At 46.8% G+C, this 22,996-nt stretch overlaps 1 protein-coding gene across 3 annotated transcripts in view; it reads right to left on the reverse strand.

Moving 5' to 3' along the window:
• DLGAP4 (DLG associated protein 4) overlaps positions 1-22,996 on the reverse strand; it is a 192,912-nt gene that overhangs the window by 168,264 nt on the left and 1,652 nt on the right. The gene's annotated exons all lie outside the window — the stretch shown is intronic.

Here is a 22,996-nt window from a genome sequence, read left to right on the forward strand (position 1 = left end):
AATAGAATGTCCTGGAATGCAGGTATCCCTTAGCCTACTTGACATATAGGAAAATTGAGTCAGGAGTAGTCTCCTCCAAGTTTTTGGCCCTGAGAGTAGTTCCTCTGTCCTGGAGTCTCAAGAAATTCAATGACTCCAAGGACAAGAAATACAAAGAAAATTACACCAAGGTAAATCATAACCAAGTTGTTCAAACCAGGGATAAAAAGAAAATCTGAAAAGCAGTCAGTTAAAAAAAAAAAAAAAAGGTACTGAGGGGCAAAGATAAGAATGACAGCAGATTTCTTGTCAAAAATAACACAAGCAAGAAGACAAGATCCTTGAAGTAGTGAAAAAAAAAAAAAAAAACCCTGTCAACTTAGAATTCTATATCCAGCAAACATAACTTTCCAAAAATAAAGGTTAAAATAAAGACTTTTTCAAACATAGAAAAGATGAAAGAATTCACCATCAGTAGACCCACACTACAAGAAATGTTAAAGTCTTTTAGGCTAAAGGAAAATGGTACCAGAGAGAAATACACATCTATAAATTGGAATGAAGACCACTGGAAATAGCAATTACATAGGTAAAAATATAGGATTATTTTTCTCACCATTTAAATCTCTTTAAAAATAACTGTTCAGGCAAAAATGTTAACAATCTAATGTCAAGTTTATAATATATATAAAAATAAAATACATAATATTAAGAGCACAAAATGTAACATTCTTATGCTATACATGAAGTGATATAATATCATTTAAAAATAGACCATTATGAGTTAAAGATGTATACTATAAACTACATTGTAAGGGGTGCCTGGGTGGCTCTGTGGGTTAAAACCTCTGTCTTTGGCTCAGGTCATGATCCCAGGGTCCTGGGATTGAGCCCTGCATCAGGCTCTTTGCTCAGCGGGGAGCCTGCTTCTTCCTCTCTCCCTGCCTGCCTCTCTGACAACTTGTAATCTCTGTCTGTCAAATAAATAAATAAAATCTTTAAAAAAACAAACGAACAAAAAACAACGAAAAATCTGTATATTGTTAAGGGAGAAAATCATAAAAACATTTAATTAATCCTAAAGAAGGCAGAAAAAGAGGAAAAGGATGAACAGAACAGAGAGAAAACAAATAACAAGATAAAAGATTTAAACCTAATCATATTAATAATCACATTAAATACAAATGGTCTAAATATCTCAACAAAAACACAGAGATTTTCTGGTTTTAAAAAACAGAACCAATTACATGTTGCCTATAAGAAATGCATTTCAAACATAAAAATACAAATGAGTTAAGAGAACAGAATTTTATACACCATTTTTACACTAATCAAAAGAAAATTGGAGGGCTATAATAACATCAGAAAAAGTAAATTTGGGGCAATAAAGAACATCATTTCATGATTATAAAGAGGTCAATCCATCATGAAGGATAAGAAATCCCAAATACTTATGCATTTACTATTAAAGCCTCAAAATATGTGAAACAAAAAGTGGTAAAAATGCAAGGAGAAATAGACAAATCTCCAATTATAATCAGAGATTTATATTCCCCTCCCTTAATAATTGATAGAACAAGTAAACAGAAAATAAATACAGAATATTTGAACAACGCTATCAATCAGCTTGACTTAACTGACATCTATAGAGCACTCTACACAATAATAGCACAATACATACTCTTTTATGGAATATTCACCAAAATGGACCACATTCTGGGGCCATTAAACAAGTTTCCACACATTACAAGATTCAAGTCATAAAAAATATGCTCTATGATCACAACGAAATTAAAATAAAAATCAGTAACAGAGAAACCCAAAGAAAATCCCCAAATATTTGGAAATGAAATAACATACTTCTAAATAATTCATGGGTCAAAAGAGAACCAAAAGGGAAATCAGAAAATATTTTCAGCCAAATAAAAATGAAAACAAGGCAACAAAAAATTTGCTGCTAAAGGGCAATATTTAGAGGAATCTTTATAGCACCAAATGCCTATATTAGAGAAGACAGGTTTCAAATCAATGACCTCACTTTCACCTTTAAAAAACTTAAGAACATTGGGGCCACTTAAGAACAGTGGGTTAATGCCTCTGCCTTCAGCTCAGGTCATGATCCCAGGGTCCTGGGATCGAGCCCCGCATCAGGCTCTCTGCTCAGCAGGGAGCCTGCTTCCTCCTCTCTCTCTCTGCCTGCCTCTCTACTTGTGATCTCTCTCTCTCTGTCAAATAAATAAATAAAATCTTTTAAAAAAATTAAAAACTTAAGAACAAATTAAACAAAACTAAGTAGGGGAAAAGACATAATAAAGATCACAATAGAAATCAGTAAGAGAGGAAATGAAAAAGCAGTAGAGAAAAATCAATGACACCAAAAGTTGATTCTCTGAAAAGATCAATAAAATCAATAAATCTCTAACCATACTGAAAAAAATAAAATATAAAAGACATTTTATAAGAAAGTTTACAGACAAAATATAAAGAGAGAGAAGATACAAATTACCAATATCAAAAATGAAAGAGGTGACATCAGTTATACAGATAATAGAAGGATAATAAAGTTCACTGCAAAGCTACAATAATCAAATCAGTGTGGTATTATCATAAGGCCAGATCAATAGAACAGAATTTGGAGTCCAGAAAAAATAACCCTTACATTTATAGTCAGTTGATTTTCAACAAGGATGTCCAGACCATTCAATGAGGAAAGAACTGCCTTTTCAACAAATGGAGATAGCCCAACTCAATATCCACATGCAAGAGAGTAAAGATGCGCCCCAACTTTACACCATGTGCAAAAAAAGAACTCAAAATGGGTCAGTAACCTAAATGTAAGAGCTAAAACTATAAATGTTTAGATTAAAAAGTATAAATCTTAATGACTTGAATTAGGCAATGGCTTTTTAGATATGATGAAAAAAGTATATGCATCAAAAGAAAAAAAGAGAAGCTGAGCTTCATCAAAATTAAAAGACAATAAAAAGCCACTATTTTTGTGCTATAAAGGACAATATCAAGAATGCAAAAAGACAACTCACAGAATGGGGATATTTGCCATCATACATCTGATAACAGACTTGTATCCAAAATACATAAAGAACAATTACAACTCAATAATAATAAAAAAAAAAAAAAACCACAGCCCAATTTAAAAACTAGCAAAGGGGGGCGCCTGGGTGGCTCAGTGGGTTAAGCCTCTACCTTCGGCTCAGGTCATGATCTCGGTGTCCTGAGATCAAGCCCGGCATCGGCATCGGGCTCTCTGCTCGGCAGGGAGCCTGCTTCCCCCTCTCTCTGCCTGCCTCTCTGCCTACTTGTGATCTCTGTCTCTCTCTCTCTCTCTCTGTGTCAAATTAAAAAAAAATAAAAAATAAAAAATAAAAACTAGCAAAGGATTTGAATAAATTTGAATGATGTCTCAAAAGAAGATATACAAATGTCAATAAACACCTGAAAAGATGCCCAACATCATCAACCATTAGGGTAAAGCAAATCTAAACCATAATGAGATGTTATTTCACATCCACTAGGATGACTACAATTAAGAAGGCAGACAGTAACACTCCTGAGGCAAGAAAAATAAAAGAAATATAAACTGTTGGGACTGCATTAAAATAAAATCTTCCATAGAGTGAAGGAAACAATCAACAAAACTGAAGGCAACCTACAGAATGGGAGAAGATATTTGTAAATGACATATCCAATAAAGGATTAGTATACAAAATATATAAAGAACTTATAAAACTTAAAATAATCCAATTAAAAAATAAACAGAAGACATGAACAAACATTTCTCCAAAGATGACATACAGATGGCAGACAGACAATGAAAAGATACTCAATATCACTGATCATTAGGGTAACACAAATCAAAACTACAATGAGATATCACCTCACAACTGTCAGAATGACTAATACCAACAACACAAGAAACACTAGGTGCTGGCAAGGATGTGGAGAAGGGAACCCTCTTGCACTTGGTGGGAATGCAAACTGGTGCAGCCACTGTGGAAAACAATGTGGAGATTCCTCAAAAAGTTAAAAATGAAACTACTCTATAATCTAGTAATCACACTACTGGGTATTTACCTTCCAAATACAAATACACTAGTTCAGAGGATAAATTCACCCCTGGTTTATTGCAGCATTATTTACAATAGTCAAATTATGGAAGCAGCCCAAGTGTCCATTGATAGATGAATGGATAAAGAAGATGTAATGTATACACACACACACACACACACACACACACACACACACAGGAACATTATTCAGCCATAAAAAAGAACGAAATCTTGCACTTGCAACAATATGGATGAAGCTAGAGAGTATAATGTTAAATGAAATAGGTCAGTCACAGAAATACCATACAATTTCACATAGGTGGAATTTAAGAAACAAAACAAACAAAGGGGAAAAAAGAGAGACATAAACCAAAAAACAGACCCTTAACTATAGAGAACAAACTGATGGTCACCAGAGGGGAGGTGGTTGGGGCAACAGGTGAAATAGATGACAGGAATTAGAGAGTACTCTTATCATAACACTATGTTCATTCTATTGGAATTAAAATTTAAAACGTAAAGTAAAAAATGATAATAAATGTTGGTGAGTATCTGAAAAACTGCAACATTCCTACACTGCTATGGAAATGAAGAATGGTGCTGCCAATTTGGAAAACAGCCAGGTAGTTCTTTAGAGGGTTAAACCTAGGCTACATGAACCAGTGATTCCACTTATAGATAGAGAGATACTCAAGAAAAATGAAAGCATACCCATTCAAAAACTCATACACAAATTTCATAGCAGCTTTATTTGTAACAGCCCAAAAGACAATACAACCCAAATGTCCACAAATTGATTAGTGGATAGATAAAATGTGGACATTTACAATGGAATACCATTCAGAAATAAAAAGGAAGGAAGATGAACTACTGACACATGCTACAGCTTCTCTGAACCTTGGAAACATGATGTTAAGGGGAAAAGGCTGGTCACAAAAGACCACATATTGTGTGACTCCAATAATATGACATGTCCAGAACAAACAAATCTATATGGATAGAAAGTAGATTAATGGTTGCCTAGGGCTGAGAGTAGGGGAGTTGGTAAGAGGGAAAAAGGGAATGGCTGTTAACAAGCATGGAGGTTTGGTGGGGTGATGAATATATACTAAAATTTATGTGCTGATGGTTATTAAAACTCCATGTACAATGGTATTAGAAGTCATCAATTTGCACATTTTAAATAGGTGAACTGTACAATATGCAAATCATATCTCAATAAAGCCATCTTTTTTTAAAAAAAAAAGGATAACAAAGAAATATTATGAACAGCTTTATATCAATACATCTGACAACTGAGATAAAATGGACAAATTCCTTGAAGTTACAAATTGTCAAAGCTCATGCAAGAAAAGAGAGATGACCTGAATAGTCCTATATTTATTACAGAAATTGGATTGGCAGGTGTGAATGTTCCCACAAAGAACACCCACAGTTCAGATGGCTTCACAGGTGATTCTACTAAATATTTAGAAGAAACAGTACTAATTCTATAAAAACTCTTGTAAAAGATTGAAGAGAAGGGGGGTGCCTGGGTGGCTCAGTGGGTTAAGGCTCTGCCTTCAGCTCAGGTCATGATCTTGTGGTTCTGGGATTGAGCCCCGCATCGAACTCTCTGCTCAACAGGGAGCCTGCTTCCCCCACCCCCCGCCCCTCTGCGTGCCTCTCTACCTACTCCTGATCTCTCTCTCTCTGTCAAATAAATAAATAAAATCTTAAAAAAAAGGAAAAGATTGAAGAGAAGGAAATACTGCTCACCTCACTTTATGGGGCCCTGATGCCAAAACCAGATAAGTTCAATACAATAAATGAAAACTATAGACCAGTATCCCTCCTGGATAGAGATGCCAAAATCCTAAACAAAATTTTAGCAGATCTAATTTGACAATATATTAAAAGGCCAATGGGGCTCATCCTAGGAGTGCAGAATTAGTAGACATTTGAAAATCAAAATCAATGTAATCAACTACTTTAATACATTAACAGAGCAAAACCATGTAGTTATCTCAAAAGACATGGCAAAAGCATTTGGCAAAATCCCATTCCCAATTTTAAAACTTCTCAACAAATTCAGAATAGAAGGGAATTTCATCAACTTGAGAAAGGCATCTACAAAATTCTCACAGCTAGTATCACATTCAATGGTGAAGGATGAAAAACTTCTCCTCTAAGATCAGGAACAAGACAAGGATGTCCACTTGAACCACTTGAACCACTTCTACTCAATATTCCATTGGAAGGGCATTAGGCAAGGCATTAGGGCATGAGGCAAAAAAATGAAACAAAAGGCATCCAGATAGAAAAAAATAAAACTATATATGCAAATGACATGCTCACCTATATAGAAAGTGCAATAGAATACACACACACACACACAAACACACACAAATCTGTTATAACTGATAAGTAGGCTTATCAAGGTGCAGGATACAAGATCAATATACAAAAGTCAAACTGTATTTCTCTATACTAGCTACAAACAGAAAGTGAAATTAAAAAATACTTTTTATAATACCATCAAAACCACAAAGTTCTTAGTAATAAACAGAACAAAAGATGTGAAAGACCTTGATATGGAAAACCATTGCTGAGATAATAAGTTTAAAAAAAAAAACTTACCTAAATAAAGATACTTTACTCATGGGCTAGAAGACTCAATATTAAGATGTTTGTTCTCTCCAAATTGATCTATATATTCAAATCAATCTCAATCAAAACCTCAGTGGGCATTTTCATAAAAACTGATAAGCTAATTCTCAAATTCATGTGGAAATACAAAGGACCTACAATAACCAAAACAACTTTGAAAAAGAAGAGGAAAGTTGGAAGGCTGATTTCAAAACAGTGTGATGCTCGTATAAATATAGACAACTTAATGCAACAGAAGAGAGAGTCTAGAAATAGACTCCTACACATACACGGACAATTGATTTTTATTTTTTTATTTTTTTAGTAATCTCTACACCCAACATGGGGCTCAAACTCATGATCTTGCGGTCACAACCCCGAGATCAATAGTTGCATGCTCCACCAACTGAGCCAGCTGGGCAGCCCTGGACAACTGATTTTTGATGCAGGAGCACAGACAATGCAGTAGAGCCAGGAGATTTTTTTTCAGCAAATGGTGTTGGAATGAATGGATATTTATAAGCAAAAAGTGAAATTTAATCCATATCTCGCACTATATAAAAACTAGCTCAGAATGGATCACAGTTCAAAATACGAAACCTAAAATTTTCTTTCAAGAAGAAAACATAGAATCAACCTTTATGATATCGGGTTAGGTAAAGATTTCTTAGCAATGACCACACCAAACATAATCCATAAAGACTTGTACTTCATCAAAAATGCCTGTGCTTTGAAAGACACTCTTAAGGAAATACAAAGACAAGCCACGGACTGGGAGAAAATGTTTGCAAAAACATATATCCTTTATAGGACTTGTATCCAGAATACACAGAGAGCCCTCAAACTCAATAATAAGAAAACAAACAATCCAATTTAAAAGTGGGCAAAAGATTTGAAGAAACACTTTGGGAAAGAAGATATACGGATAGCAAATAAGCACATGAAAAGATGCTCAACACCACTGGTCATTAAGGAATTGCAAATTATCACCAGAAGGAAATATCAGTATTAGCATGCTTGAAATTAGTAAGATTGACTATCCCAAGTGTTGGTGAAGGTGTAGAGGAACTGAAACTTTTATACATTGCTAGTAGGAATTTAAAATGGAACACCCACTTTGGAAAACATGAGCAGATTCTTAAAAAGTTAAGCATACACCTACCATACTGTCCAGTCATAACTCTCCTAGGTATTTATTTACCCAAGAGAAATGAAAGCTTATGTTCATATAAAGACTTATAAGCACATATTCATAGAGACTTTATTTGTAATAGCCCCAAACTAGAAACAAAACCAATGTCTAACAAGAAATAAATGAATAAACTATGGCATATCCACCCAATGGAATACTATTCAGGGGGGAAAAAATGAAGTACTAGTACATATACTAATACACATTACAACAATCTCCAAACCAGTATGTTGAGTGAAAGAAGCCAAACAAAAAGAGAATGTATGATTCCATTTATATAGAATTTTAGGAAACACACAAGAATGCCTGCCTGGGCATGGGGAGGGGTAAGAGTAGAGAGTAGGAGAGGCAGACTGGGAAGGGTTAGAAGAAGACCAAGAGGGAGGATTACCAAGCGCCATGAGGAAACTTTTGGGAGTGATGGATATGCTCATTATCTTGATTGTGGTGGTGGCTCCACAAGTGTATACATTTGTCAAAACCTACCAATTTGAACACTTTAGATATGTATGATTTATTGTATGCCAATTATACTTCAATGAAAGTTGTTTTTAAAAAAGGAAAATAAATCAAAGTTACACTGGGGAAAAAAAGATTAAACTAGAATACCTTGACTGGCTTTTTTTTTTTTTTTCAACTTAGAGTTTCTAAAATTCTTCGAGTTTTGAAATGTTAAGTTTGATCTGTTCAAAGATCCATAATCATTCATTTCCAGAATGTAAACACACCTCATTCTGTCACTTAGAAGATAACTGTACTGAGACTGTGAGATGCACTGGTACCAAGTTAGATGCTATAATTCTAAATCATTTCTCCTAAATGTAACACCCATAATTCCATCATTTCATCAATCTCCTTTTTTTTCTCCTCCAAACAATGGCTTCAATTCCATCATCAGAATATAAATCTCCTCCTGCTTTAGGGAGCCACTAAACATGATATTCAAGGGGAGTTTTAAGTAATATGGGGATGTGCTTCCACCATGAGAATGAGCAGGGAGGAATGGAACAGGAGTGAAACACAAAAGGATTCTGGAGTATCATCTCCGCAGAGATCAAGAAAAACATCCCCAGAGAGAACCACCAAGAGGATGTATCTCTAACACTACAGTGGACACTGCTAGTGAATTTTGATTTTGTCTTTTTCCTTTTTAATATTTTTACATTGACATTTTAATTCTTTTTAATTAATGGGCTTTATTTTTCAGAGTAATTTTTGGTTTACAGAAAATTGAGCAGAAAGTACAGAGTTCCCATATATACCCCTGCTCCCCTGCAATGGACGTCTCACAAATGTACATTTGCTACAACTGATGAACAAATATTGATATATTATTATGAACTGAAGTCTGTAATTATCACTCTGTACTGTAAAGATCTATGGGTTTAGACAAATGTATAATTTAAAGCAGCCACCATTTCAGTAGCATACAGAAGAGTTTCTCTGTCCTAAAATCCTCTATGCTCCACCTACTCATTCCTTCCTCCCTTCCCCCAAATCCGTGGCTCTACAGTTTTACCTTTTCCAGAATGTCGTATAGTCAGAATCAGACACTATGTAATCTTCTCAGACTGGCTTCTTTTGCTTAGTAATTGCATTTAAAGCTCCTCCATGTCTTTTTTGTGGCTTGATAGCTCGTTTCTTTTGATCACTGAATAATATTCCATTAAATGGATATACCACAATTTATTTATGCATTCATTGATTGAAGGACATCTTGGTTGCTTCCATTACTTTATTTTTAAATATTTATTTTATTGATTTAGCTTTTTTTTTTAAGACTTTATTTTATTTGAGAGAGACAGAGAGAGCGCGTGCACAAGGAGGGAGAGAGGAAGAGGGAGAGGGAGAAGCAGGCTCTCTCCTGAGCAGGGAGACCAAGGGGGGCTCGATCCCAGAACTCTGGGATTATGACCTGAGCCGAAGGCAGATGCCCAACTAACTGAGCCATCCGTATCTTTTAATTAAAAAAAAAAAATCACATAAATGTTGGCAACAACCTAAATGTCCATCATTGGGGAGCTGGTTCAAGGTGGTTCAACTTTGTAGCAGAATTCCCTGCAGCTACTGGATGTTATCTAATTATCTTTAGTGTCAGCGTGTTGGTGAGGATGTGGAGCAACTGGAACTCTCACGCACTGTGGGGGAGAATGCAGACTGGTTCGGCCACTTTGGGAGACTGGCAGAGTATCTACCAAAGCTGAACATTTTCACCTTCTATGAACCAGAAACCGCTCCTGGCTATGTACCCAACAGAAATAAATTCATAAGTTCCCCTGAAAACTATGTATTAAAAAAGTCCAGAACAGCATATTCCATATAGTAAAAAAAAAAAAAAAAAAACCAAACTGGAAATAACCTAAGTGTCTAAATGTCTATCAATAATAGGATGGATAAAGTATGAAATTCAGTGTATTTCACTCAGTGAAATACGAGATGGTGATATAAAAGAATGAACTACCAATGCACGTGACATGAATGAATCTCCCAGACAAAAGGACGAGCAAAAGAAGCCAGATACAAAAGGGACATCCTGCACAATCACCATTTATATGAAGGTATAGAACTGTCAAAACTAAGCTATGATCTGGCAGTCAGAATAATGATAACCACTAGGGGCGATGCGTGGGGATTAACAGGGAAAAAGCATGACAGCCTTTTGAGCGAGCTGGAAACATCCTATATTTTGATCTGAGTGGAGGTTACCAGGTGGTTATAGATATATATATGATATACACACCATATGATATGTGACATACGACATATATGCATATATGGATATGGGTCAAGCTATACTATACACATAAGATTAGTGCCTTCTACAACACATTACACTTCAATACAGATATTTTAAATATAATAATACTCCGTAGCCACTGACTCAGAAAGATGGCTAGCATCAAGGGGAAACGTAGCTACAAACAGGACTCACATGACCCTGTTAACGCAAAATCACCTACAAACACATACTTCATCTACAGATGACTTTAACGTCATATGGCCACCAATATGAGCAATTTTTGTAGGACAAATCCTGTCCTGAGAATCTCATTACATCATTTCATCCTTACAACAGTCTTTGAGGTAGGGACTATTGCTGGCTCACTGCTGGCTCCCCTCTACAGTCAAGAAGCACGAGCCACAGGGGCTAGGTAATTTGCTTGAAGTCAACCAGCTAAGCAGTAGAGTTGGGTCTGAACGTGAGTGTCACGCTTGCTTCGGGAGCACAAATACTAAAATTGAACATGAGTCCCCCACACTCCCACACCCCATGATCTTATGGAAATCCCCAAGCCCTGCCCACAGCCGACGAGACCCCACATGGTCAGGTCCCCGCCACCCCCTCGTGCTTCACCGTGTCCTCTTTCACCCCAGCACTCAGTCTCTCCATCTTCCTTTTCTCTTCACTGAGAACACCCCTCCCCTCCCACCATAGGGTCTGCACATCTGCCATTCTCTCTGACAGGAATGATTTCCCTCCGTATCTCTTTGCTGGGGGGACTTCTCCTCACCTCTTAGGCCTCAGCCCAAGTGTCACCTCCTCCAGGAAGCCCTCCCCAAAACCCAGCCTGGACTCAGACCTCCTTCTCTATGGATCTCATCCCCGTTTCAGTTGTGTTTTTGAGTTCTCTAAGACTCTGTCTTGCCCCCTCTGATCGCCACAGGGCCTGGCATGGAGTGAGCACTTAACGAATATTTGATGAATGAATGAATGAATCCATCTGCCAGGGAAGATCAACTTGGAGGGCTATCTGGAAGGCTGATACCAAAATGTTAATGATGGGCACCACAGGGAGGTGGATTCCAGGGAATTTTACACTCCTTTTTGTACTTTGGGATTTATCTGGCTGGACAGTGAGTGTTCTAGTGGGTAGGTGTCAGCCTCCAGCCCCTGGGCATTTCCCCTGTCTAGGACACCCCTGCTGCCACCCTACACGCATTCTCCCAGCTCTGCCTGCAGCCCCAAGTGGGCGGTGTATTAATAAACGGAGGGAGAAGGTCACCCAGCTTGCAAGCACTGAGCTGTCCTTGACTCGGGTGCAGATGAAATGCGCCGAGAACGGGGGGAGCTGCTTTACCAAGTGCTGAGCACGTGTGAGCTATTTCTGATTCCCACCCAGCTGGGCACAGCACATCTGGTGTGCGAGCCAGAGCCAGCCTGGTGGCAGCGGGGGGAGCCACTGACCAGACGCCTTGCCATGCTCACACCAGACCTGCCACAGGCCTGCTGACAGTGGTCCCCCAGCTTTCAGGTGCTTGGGGCAGGAGGAAGGGGGCAAGAACCTCAGACTGGCTGTTGAGGCTCAGCAAGACCGAGCTCCTCCCTGCCTTCCTGCTCTCCACTCTCTCCAGCGCAGCCAGGTTCTCGCGCCTCTCCTGGCCTTTGCATGTGCTGTTCCCTCTGCCAGGAACATCTGCCCTGTCTCCAGTTGTTGGCTTACTCCCTCTGAACCTAGAGGTCTCCCCTGGGACCACCGGTCCTGCAGGGGACCCTCCCAGATCACCACAGCAGCCCTAGTGTCCCTTGTCGTAGGGCTTCCTGCTACAGCAACAAGTATCTTGATGTCGCCCTACTGGCCTGGGACCTGCCTCCCAGCCTGGGATGTGGTCACTCTGAGGGCCTTATTAGTCACCTCCATATCCCTGGCTTCCAGCAAGGGCCTGGCCCGCAGAAGACACAAAATACAAGTTAGCAGACTGACTATACAAGGCAGAAGGCACTCTGCTTGCTGAGAGGGACCAGGAGGACAGAGAGGCTTAGAAAGTGGGGGGCAGAGGAGCAAATGACTGAGTTTGGCTGCGCCTTGGAGGCCAAGGGTCAGAGATGTGGCTCAAAGGGACAGGAAGGTGGAGAGGAAGACTCATCCACAGTCCGCAGGGAAGAGTTCTGGTCCAACCACCCTGGCCCCAGACCTCCAAGCAGCCCAGATGCCAGGTACCAGGTTGCTCATAGCCCCTGCCTCCTCCAGCCTGGACAGGCACAGTGGATATGGAATCTGCACAGAATGGAGCATTTTGTCTAAATATATCTCCTCCCCAGTGAAGGACGCACAGGGAGGGAGTGGGGGGCACAGTGGGCTTGCAGCGCTGGGAGGATCTTTACAGGAGCTCTTGTCTTCAGACCCACAGCCACTACCCCCGGTAGAGGCCACTCTGGGTCCCCAGGTAAGGGGTGGGACTGGGTGGGCCTCTCCAAGCAGGAAATTCCCATCGCCTGACTTCCGACCTAAAAGCTGCTACTTTATATATGGGCCAAGCACAAATCAGGACAGCAGAGGAAGGAGGAGACACAGAGGCAGGGGCCTGGGGGAGGTGACACAGAGGTGGGGAATGGGGGAGGAAGACACAGAAGTGAGCACGGGGGAGAGGAATCCAGAGGTGGACCTGGGGTAGAGAACACAGAAGTGAGCCTGGGGTAGGGAGACCCAGAGGTGGGTCTGGGAGAGAAGCCTTGGACCGTGGCAGCCCAGGCTCTCCCCACCACCTTGCTGCAGGAAAGGCACAGAGAGGGAGGCAACTCAACAGGGTCACGTGGGGGTCTGAGGGCAGTGAGGGGGTGAGGACCAAGGGTCCTGGCTCCAAGGCAGTCTGAGAGCTACTGCAATGCCTTCAGTGTCCTAAGGTTCTCCCAAGGACCCTTCAGGGTGAGACAGTGGAACAAGGCACAAGATTCCAAGTCCAGGCCTCTGGTTCAGTCCCGTCTCCACCAGTGAGGCCCTCAGGCAAGTCATCTCTGGGCCTCAGCTTCCCCCTCTCTCTGTGTGCTGGTCTCACCAGGAGGCCCAGGCTGACCTGTGAATTGACCTGGACTGGAGTGTGGGAAGGAAAGGCCAGAGGACGCAGTGTGTGCACATGTGGCCAGGGGAGGTCATAAGAGAGCCCCACAATACCAGTGGCTTTTTCTTGAGCACCTACCATGTGCTGGGTCCTGTCCTCAGGACTTTAACACACAGACCTCACTTCACTCTCACACCAAGTCTCCAGATGGGCTGTGACACCATTATCCCATGGGGAACAGATGGGGAAACTGAGACTCCAAGAGATTTCTGTGACTTACTGAAGGTCACCTAGCTGGTGAGCTGAGCCAGGACCGCTCAGAGTCGGCTCACTTCCTCCTGTGGGTGGACAGGTCTGCTGGTGACCACTCCAGGGCGGTCAGCCTGTGGCTCTGAAAAGCCTTCCCAGAGTCCTCAGGGCTGAGGCAGTTGTCACCTCAATTTCGTTCTTTCAATTAAAAAAAAAAAAAAAAAAAAAAACAGGAGGGGAAAAACAACAACAAAAGAAAGCCTCGCTCTTTAAAACAGGTGGACATAAATACTTGCTGCTATTAACACCTCACTTTTAAATGGTCACTAAGGCCCTCCCAGAGTCTCCTTCCCCAACCCACTCATGCTCACCCTGGCCGGGATGACATAGTGGTTAAGAGTGCAGGCCATGAGGCTAGCTGGTCTGGGTTCAAATCCCAGTTCTTCCAGCTGCCTGCTGGACCGAGAGTCACTTTCCCGCGCGGTGACTTATTTCCCCACGTGTAGGGGACAGCGATTCCTGCCACCCAGAGTACCTGGGGGTATCAGAGAGAGAAATAACGCAAGGTCTGGCCCAGGCCTTACTGGAGACAGTCGGCATCAACCCTGGCTAACATACGGATAATGAGTCTACACCAGATCCCCTCTGAGCGGCTCCTGCGTGTGTGTATGTGCGAAAAAGAGAGCTAATAAATGTTTACAATTGTCTGAAGTCACTAACTTTTGGGGTGATGTGTTATGTAGCGACAGGTTAACTAATGCAGCTGGCGGACGCTGCGATGGAGGAAGAAAGGTGGAAGCAGTGGGAAGCTGCTTCTAGTGGTTTCCCCAGCTCCCACGCTGGGCAGGCAGGGGCTCCCCTCTAGTGGCCCCCCCACCCCTGTCTGTCCAGAGACACCTCCCTCCCAACCTCAGCCTTCCCAGCGAGGCTGCTCCTCACAACAGTTAGCACCCTGGGGGAGAGAGCCCAGATGTGAGCCTGGGGTGGGGGAGACCCAGCAGCAGGTCTAGGAGGAGAACAGATCTGAGACAGCTCGGCTAACCGGTGGCGCCTACTATGTGCTGCCACAGAGCGGAGGCTTCCGCATCTGTTTTCACTCAGTTCTCACGAGAGCCTCCGTGGCGGAATATTGTCCCCATAGCCTGGAATAATGTTGGGCATGTGGTAGATCCTTATAACAATTAACGCGGACTAGACTGCGTTGAGAATAAACCCCCAAATTTCAGGGGCTTAAAGAACAAGAAATCTATTCCTTTCAAACAGTCGGGCTTCTCCTGACTCTTCTTTTGGCAAAAAAAAAAAAAAAAAAAAAAAAAAAAAAATCCCTGGTGGGTCCATAAGCTAAAATGAGGCAACCGACCAGGCAATTTCCTGCTCACCCAGCCCAAGGCAGCCCCATATCACTCCATATGGGCTCACTTGGACATTGCTCCTACTCCCAGTCCCCGAGGAGAGGAGCAGAGGGGTCCCAGTGGGACCTGGGGGCTGAGCTCCTATCTGAGGCACCTGTCACATGACCTGGCCCCTGCAGGGGCTGTACTCTGGCCATGGGGCACGGCAGTGTTCAGCTGACACTCACGAGCTGTGCACCTACTGTGTGCCAGGCCCCAGGCTAGGCACTGCAGGGGGGTGCGGGGTGCCAAGGGGCACCAGCCTGGCCCCTGTCAGGAGGCGTAGGGGAGGCAGACACATAAGTGGACTTCACAGAGCACAGGCCTCTGGAGTCCGGGCAGGAGTGACTCGTGTGGATGAGAGAGAAAGTCTCCTGGAAAGGCAAGGCCTGAGCTGAGTGCTCAGTAACCAACAGGAGTTACTGAACAAGGACTTTGGGGAAGGGTATTCTGGGCAGAAGGAACAGCCGAATGGGAAGGTTTGGGGGCCAGAGGACCCTGTGTGTTCTGTGACTCCCAACTCATTCAGCTGAGCTGTAAGTGAGAGCACACCGGGGGCTGGAGAGGGCTGGAGGGGGGGACGGAGGCAGGTGACAGGGGCACTGACTGCTCAGGACTCACGATGAGATGTAAGGGGGTGGGCGTGGTTTCTCCATCAATCACTTGGCCTGTGTATACACCGTATATGGGCAGGAGACCTGGGAGGGGGCTGAGACAGTCATCTTGGCCAGAAGTGTGAAGGCTAGAGCCAAAAGATGCCTGAGAAGGAGACCAGAGGCAGGGAAGGAGCTCAGTGTCGGCTCTACAGCTGAGACCCCAGACTCACCCCAAGGTCTCCAGGTGCAAGGCTGCCTCCCTGATGGCCTCCAGAAATGGCCTTGTCATCAGTCAAACCCAGCCTGGCAAAGGGGTGCTGGCCAGGGAGTCCCCTGCCCATCACTGCCCACTCACTGCCTGCGCCCCCAGCCCATCCAGCGTCAGCAGAGGGTGGTGACACACTGGGTCGGCAGAGGTCAGCTGGCTCTAGCCTCAGCCTCAGCAGGCAGGCAAATGGCCAACATTCCACGCCAGTGCTGGGAAGGCCTGGGGTGTGGTCAGCCCAGAGAGCACTATGGGTCTGCCCTACTCCAGAACCTTCTGTGGCTCCTCAGTTTCTTTCCACGGGAAGCATCCACGCACGGGGGGTGGTGCCGACAGGAGGCATCACTCCATGCTAACTTGCTGGGGGACCTCAGGCAGATTGCTCAAGAGGTCCCAAGTCGGACTCCGTGTGAGTCAAAGGTTCTGCTAACTACAACCAGGGCAGACCCTCTGGCTAAGTTTCTAGCCGTACCTGGGCAGGCCACCTCACCTGTCTGAGCCTCAGCTTCCTCCTGTGCCAAGAGCCCACCTGTGTCCCTCCAGGCCCTGATTCTACCTCCCACGGAGCCCCTTGCTCTCCAGGCTCTTGACCCTCCCATTCCCCTGCTGCCTAGCACGGGGCCTTTCTGTCCCAGTTCCCTCCTTCTGGCTCTCAGGTGGCAGGTCCATCATCACCTCCTCAGGACGACCCTCCCTGCCCCGCAGACTAGGTCTCCTTGTACTTGTCTCTGATAGCAGCAGCCCCTGTCTCGACAGGAGCTCACATTCACGTGGGAGGTGATGTCCTGACCACTGGCCTCCGAGAGGACCGTGGGTGCTGCGGGGCCGGGCCCGGGAGCTGCGCTCACTGACACGGGCCCCACACCTGCTCTGGGCACAGAGCCGGCACGTCCTGTGTGTTTGCTGCATGACCACTGAGAAGAAAGGGGGGATATTACCATCTGCCTCCCAATGTCAAGAGGACTTGACGATACACGAAGGGCCTGGCTCGAATGGAGGCGACATCACTCACACACACGCACGCATGCACACTCCCACGCTCATTTCTCACACGCTCCCCATACACACATAGCACATAAAACATACACACTCACTCTGCACCCACGTCTCCCCCCAACACGCATGCAGTGGGGTGAGGGAGCCCGAGGGGGGCCCTACCCTCCCATCCATGCCCACACCCTCCCAGAGCCCCCTGATGAACCAGACACACAAGGAGCAGATCCACAGACAGGCAAAGGTGGGCCTGGCCCAGCAGGAAGCCAAGTCCCCACCCCACCCCACCCCCAGACCCCCGACTGCCCAGAGCCAACCTATCTCTGTCCCCATGCAGGCGATCCCTGGAAAAACTCGCATATGCCCAGTTCTCCAGGAATCTCTCACCCCCCCAAAGGTGGCAGGCTCCCCCCGAAGGAGAGCTGTGAGATGCCGACACTTCCTTGCCTGTCATCACACCCTGGCTTCCACGGTGGGAGCTGGAGGTCGGTGAGGAAGCGCAGAGTTCCCAGCAGTGGCAGCGGGGGACCCAGAGATGGCCTGGGGCAGCCCCAACCTCCCCCCAACCTTATTGCACAAGTGCAGAAACCGAGACTCAGAGAAGGCACCAGAAGGTTCACAGTGACCCAGCTGGCCTCCTGCCTGGGGTCTGCCTTCTCGCCTGGATACCTGAGTCACCCAGACCTGGGGTCCATCCTGGCTCCACCATTCACCTGCTGTGCGGCCTCAGTTTCCCAGGATGGAAAATGGAGAGTAGCACAGCACCTTGCTCCCTGCACCGCGGGGGGCACACATGGAGCTCACAGGTGGCGGAAGAGCTCCTTCTGGGTCCCAGGGGACCCTGCCAACTGCCCAGCCAGCCTCTGGATCCCAAAGCCCAGTCCTCACGGTGCACACTGCCCAGAAGAGCAGGCAAGCGTGCCATGGCCACACGGCAAGGCCTTGGCACACTGGGATGTGAACTGGGGCCCTCTTCAGCTGAGCTTCCCACCCTGTAAGTGGATCTGGCAGTGCCGAGGAGGTGCCGGGGCTTGGCGGCAGCCGGGGGAGGGAGGCAGGCAGGCAGGCAGCTGGGGGTGGTGGGAAGAGTCTTCTCTCCCCTGTCTTCAGCAAACCCGGATCCCCGTTTCCAAGCTGCGCTCCAGAGCCCTCGGCTGCTGCGTCACTGCGCGCAGTCAGCCCGCAGTGGGCGGAAGGACAGGCTCCCTCCCTCTGGCTTGGGCCTGGGGGACAGGGAGAGGTGGGAAGCTGGGCCGAGGGTCAGGGGTGAGGCCCGTGGGGGCTCCCTGACACCTTCCAGAGGGAATCTCAGCTCAGTTTACTCCTGAAGCCACAGAGAGCAGAGCTGGGCGAGCCGTGGAGCCCTAACTCCCAGCACTTCAACAAATAGATGGAGACCACGAGGCCCAGAGAGGTTCTGGGACTCCACAGGGGACACACAGCAGCAAACCAGCTCGCCAGTCATTCCAAACCCCCATCTCCTGGTAGATTCAAAGCAAAAGCCTCCTGAACCCAGCCCTGTCACCGCAGGCTCATCTGTCACCGCAGAAAGAAAAACCTGTGAACCCAGAGGCCTAGTTTTCCCTCCCCGGCCCATATCTGGGGGCACGGAGACCCCCTCCTGTGCAATCACAAATACTTCATCGGGTGTGGTTCGGAGCCCCTGTGGTGGGGGCCCAGCACAGCGTGAAGGTACACAGCAGGCACTCAATAAGTGGTCTCATACTCCATTTATACGGCAGGATGCCTGCTCCATTTCTGCATGATCAAAGACAGAACCTGCCCACGTTGTCGTGTGCTTTCTCAAGATGACCCCCTCACGTATGAAATGTGGCTTTAGTCATTTCTGAAGCAAACTCCAGGAGACGAATCACCTGCTCAGGTCCTCTCACGCGGAAGGAAGGTAGACAAATGCCATGTCTGCTTTGCTGCCTCCTCCGAAGTCCCTGTGCCGGGCTGGATACAAGGGGTCCCAGGATGCCAGCATCCTGTTCCCTCTCTGTCGCACTGTATCCCTGCTTCTCCCTCAGCACCTGTGCCACCTCCCATCAACCCTGGAGCCTGATGGATGGGCCCCCTCCCAGAGCTGTGAGTCAGTGAAGAGCAAATTTATGGGGAAGGGCCATGGTGCTCCTCCTGTTAATAGCCAGGAAACCCAGCAAGCCCTGGTGGGGCCCAAGAGCGACCGATGACATCCAAGGTCACTCCTGAGCCTGCTCTCAGTTCTGGCCACGATCTGCCTCCAGTGAGCGGCCAGGTTCCCCCAAGCCAGGGTCCAGGTCTGCCACATTTAATTCCCGTGGCCCAATGCCCACCTCTACATACCAACCCCCCCCATCACTGCTGGTGAACACATATCCAAAATGTGGGCGGAGACCAGATTCTAGACTCTGACTGGGTTGGACTCAAATCCTGGCACTTCCACTTGGCCAGCTCTGGGGCTTGGGGCGACTCCAGCCCTCTGTGCTTGTCTTCTCATCTGTAAAATGGGGATAGTAATAGGACGTCATGGGACTAAAGGAGAGGCCGAATTTAAGGTGCTTAGAGCTGGTGCTCATTAACCGGAGGGTCCGGCACCATGTGTGGCTCCTGGGACTTGGTCACCAGTGCTCTGTTCCACGAGTGGGTGTTAGCCAGTGACACCGTTGCCATTATTGGGATCAGCAGCAGCAGTATCAGGGATCCCCAAGCCTGGTTTTGCAACCAGCCCTGGTGAAGGGTGTAGCAAAATTCTCCAAACAAAATTTGCTTCCATTCATTTTGGGTTTTTGAAAAGGCCACGTCAGACAGCTTGGCGGGGAGGAGGCGGCGTTGCGAAACCCAGCACAGAGAGATCCAGAGCCCCGCTCCTCGGCTCAGGAAGTGATGTGCCATCAGTTAGCGACAGGCTCCTGTGTGCTGGCACCCCCCGGGCTCCCGGGCTATGGGCTCACCTTCTGCCCTGCTTTGAGTAACCTTAGGAAACCACCCAACATCCCTGAGCCTCAGTGTCCTCATCTGTCAAATGGAGACAAAATATCCCTGTTCATTCCTACCCCTGGTGGTGGTGGGAAGATGCCGAGATTCAGTATCTTCTGCACCCTGAGTGCTGTTCGTGCCCTGAAGGCCTCCGTCCTGGCCGCCTGCCTGCGGCCACCAGGAGACACTGTGGAAGAAGGTAGAGGGAGAGAATGCACCCCTCCCACCTCCGTGAGCCACGACAAAAGGAAGTCAGGTCCCATGAGTCTTAAAGGGCCCCCCCACAAGAGTCTGATGAAGTCAAAAGTGGGCCTGTCTTTGGTCCAGCACACAGGAAGCCTCTCATCAGGGACAGCCTTTCCCAAAAAGGGTGCAGTGAGAGTCTGCACGACGGGGAGCCCCTCTCAACGGAGCCAGCCCTGCACTCCCTTAACTGACAGGGCCCACTGTTACAAGAAACTGCTAAGCCTCAGCAGCAGCCCCGTTGATCCTGGCCCCAGGTGTTAACACACATTGCCCTCCAAAGCCTTGAGAGTGAACCAAGCCCCACCCCGGCTCCCCACATGCCCAACAGAGAGCTAGGGACCTTGAGAATCTCTTCTTGGGCTGTCAGCACCACAGACTCCACACTGGGAGGCTGGCAATTCTTTGAGATCACAAGGTCCAAGCTTGTGCCCTACCTATCAAGGGAGCCCAGAGAGGGGACATGCCACATCCAGGGGCACACAGCGAGGCAGCAACAGGACACTTACCATCCCCGCACACTGCCCACCCCCATGACCAGCCTCCAGTGGCTGCCTTCCGGCCTCAACAACGTGGTCCTTCCCGCTATTGTCTATCTACCTAAATCCTCTGAATCCTCCAAAATTCACTCCAGATCTAGTGCATGTCCTGTAGGAAGCAATTCCCTTGGGCCCAAACTCATGCCCCTTCCCAGCACTGGACAGCACCAGCCTCTACCACCAGAAGGGCCTGGCAGGATGACTATGGTTCACAGAGCAGGGCCCTGTAGGTCTGACTCTGTCTCCGTGCCTAGCAGGAGACACAGAGCAGGTCTCCGGAAGCCCTGGGGGCCCAAAGACAGAAAGGAACATTAGGAAACGCACAAGTGAGTGGACAGGCTGGTGACCTCCTGAATGGAAAGCAAGCAGGAGATGATGTGGGTAATGAGTTGACAGAAATAAGTGCCACCGGAGACACCCCCAAAGACATAGGCTCCTGCCCAAGCATGGCTCCTCACTCTCCTGCAAAGCCTCTGGGGTCGCACAGACACACTGGGGTTTTAAAGGCCACGGGCCTATAACCCCCCAGAGCCTAGCCAAATGCTGCGGAGTTTGCAGGCCCAGCTGGAGGCAGGAGCCCATACGGACGGTCATGCTGATGAATGGACCCAGCCAAGGCTTTCACCACGTCCTACTGCCCAGCCCTCGACTTAGGATGCCCCAGTGGTGCTTGTCCGTCCATTCATTCAGCCAAAGAAATGGACTGAGGGCCTGGGATGAGCCAAGACCTGTCCTTAGCACCAGTGGGATGGCATGAAGAGGCAAGCGTGACCCTGTTCCTCTCCACACCAGCTGTACGGAGAGGCATCTGATAATAGGGAACAGTGACTGGGATAGGGAAGGCAGAAACCCGTGGGGGCTGGGAAGACGGGGACAGGGAGACAATCCGGCCTGGGTGTCAGGGAAGGCTTTCGTCTGGAAGTGATGCCTAAGCTGAGATCTCGATGATGAGTAGAACTTAAGTAGGGAAATGTGGGGAGGTGTGTTCAGGCAGACAACTGGTTGGTGTGTGCAAAGACCCTGAGGCTGGAGGCAACCAGGCCTGTTCCAGGAACTGAAAGCAGGCCAGGGGGACCAGAGCCAAAGAGAGAGGGGAGGGGCTGGTGTGGGGAGGAAGCTAGGCTTCATCCTGGGAGCAGTGGGCATTTCCTGAATACCCACAGTGAGCTTTTTGGAAAAAAAAAAAAAAAAAAAAATCCACCTTCGAGATTTTATTAATGCGCGTTTCGGAATGTTTAAGTGGAAATGTTTAAATGCACTATAGGCAGATGATGCTACTTTTTTAATGATCTTTGGAATGAGTGAATCTATCAGTTCATCACAGAGTTATAGAAGCGCAGAGAACAACTGCTCCTGTCCCACAGAGTGTCCAGCGGAATTCCTTAGAAGCTTCCCATTCCACAGAAGCACCGGCATTTAAGAAGCCAGGGGCCCACAAACTGCGCAAGAACTTAACGAGATGCCCCTGGTATGACCAGTTCGTCAGGGAGTCTTACAAAAGTTCCAGACTACACGATCCATCCTTAGTTCCCAAGTGCCCTTCAGCCTCCTTTCAAAAGCACCAATTCAGCGGCCAGGCGGCCTTTCGCCCCTCCGCACAGCCCTCAGACCTGCGGCTCCATCTCACAGCTGGGACCAGCCGGATGCTGCCCTGGGTCCCATGAAACTCAGCCATTAGGCCTGTTCTACCCCACACTTTCTCTCGTCGGGACCTTGCACTCCACCCCCAGTGCCTGGTACAGACTGCCTGCCCCCTGCTTCTGGGCAGAACAGCGACTCCCTGAGGGTGCGGGCCACACTAGATCACCCTGTGTCCCTAGGGCCCAGCACAGGCCTAGTCCAGGCTCTGACGGATGGACTAAGGGAGGGTGCCATGGACATTTCCCACGGGCACACTCACAGAAGTCGAGTCGCTGTCTCTGGGCTCCAGGAGGACCCAGGCATCCTGGCGCACCCCTCCCACAGCACAGGCACACGCACACACACACAAGCCCGCCCCCACGTGCACAGCCAGTGTCTCCAGGAGCTGCTGGGAGCACACTCCGCATCTGCAGCTGACTGGCCTCCAACAGCCAGCTCGGCCCCGCTTCGGGGCCTGGCAGTGGCTCCCAACGCTCT

This window comes from Mustela lutreola, chromosome 9 (assembly GCF_030435805.1).
Source record: "Mustela lutreola isolate mMusLut2 chromosome 9, mMusLut2.pri, whole genome shotgun sequence".
Lineage (NCBI taxonomy): Eukaryota > Metazoa > Chordata > Mammalia > Carnivora > Mustelidae > Mustela > Mustela lutreola.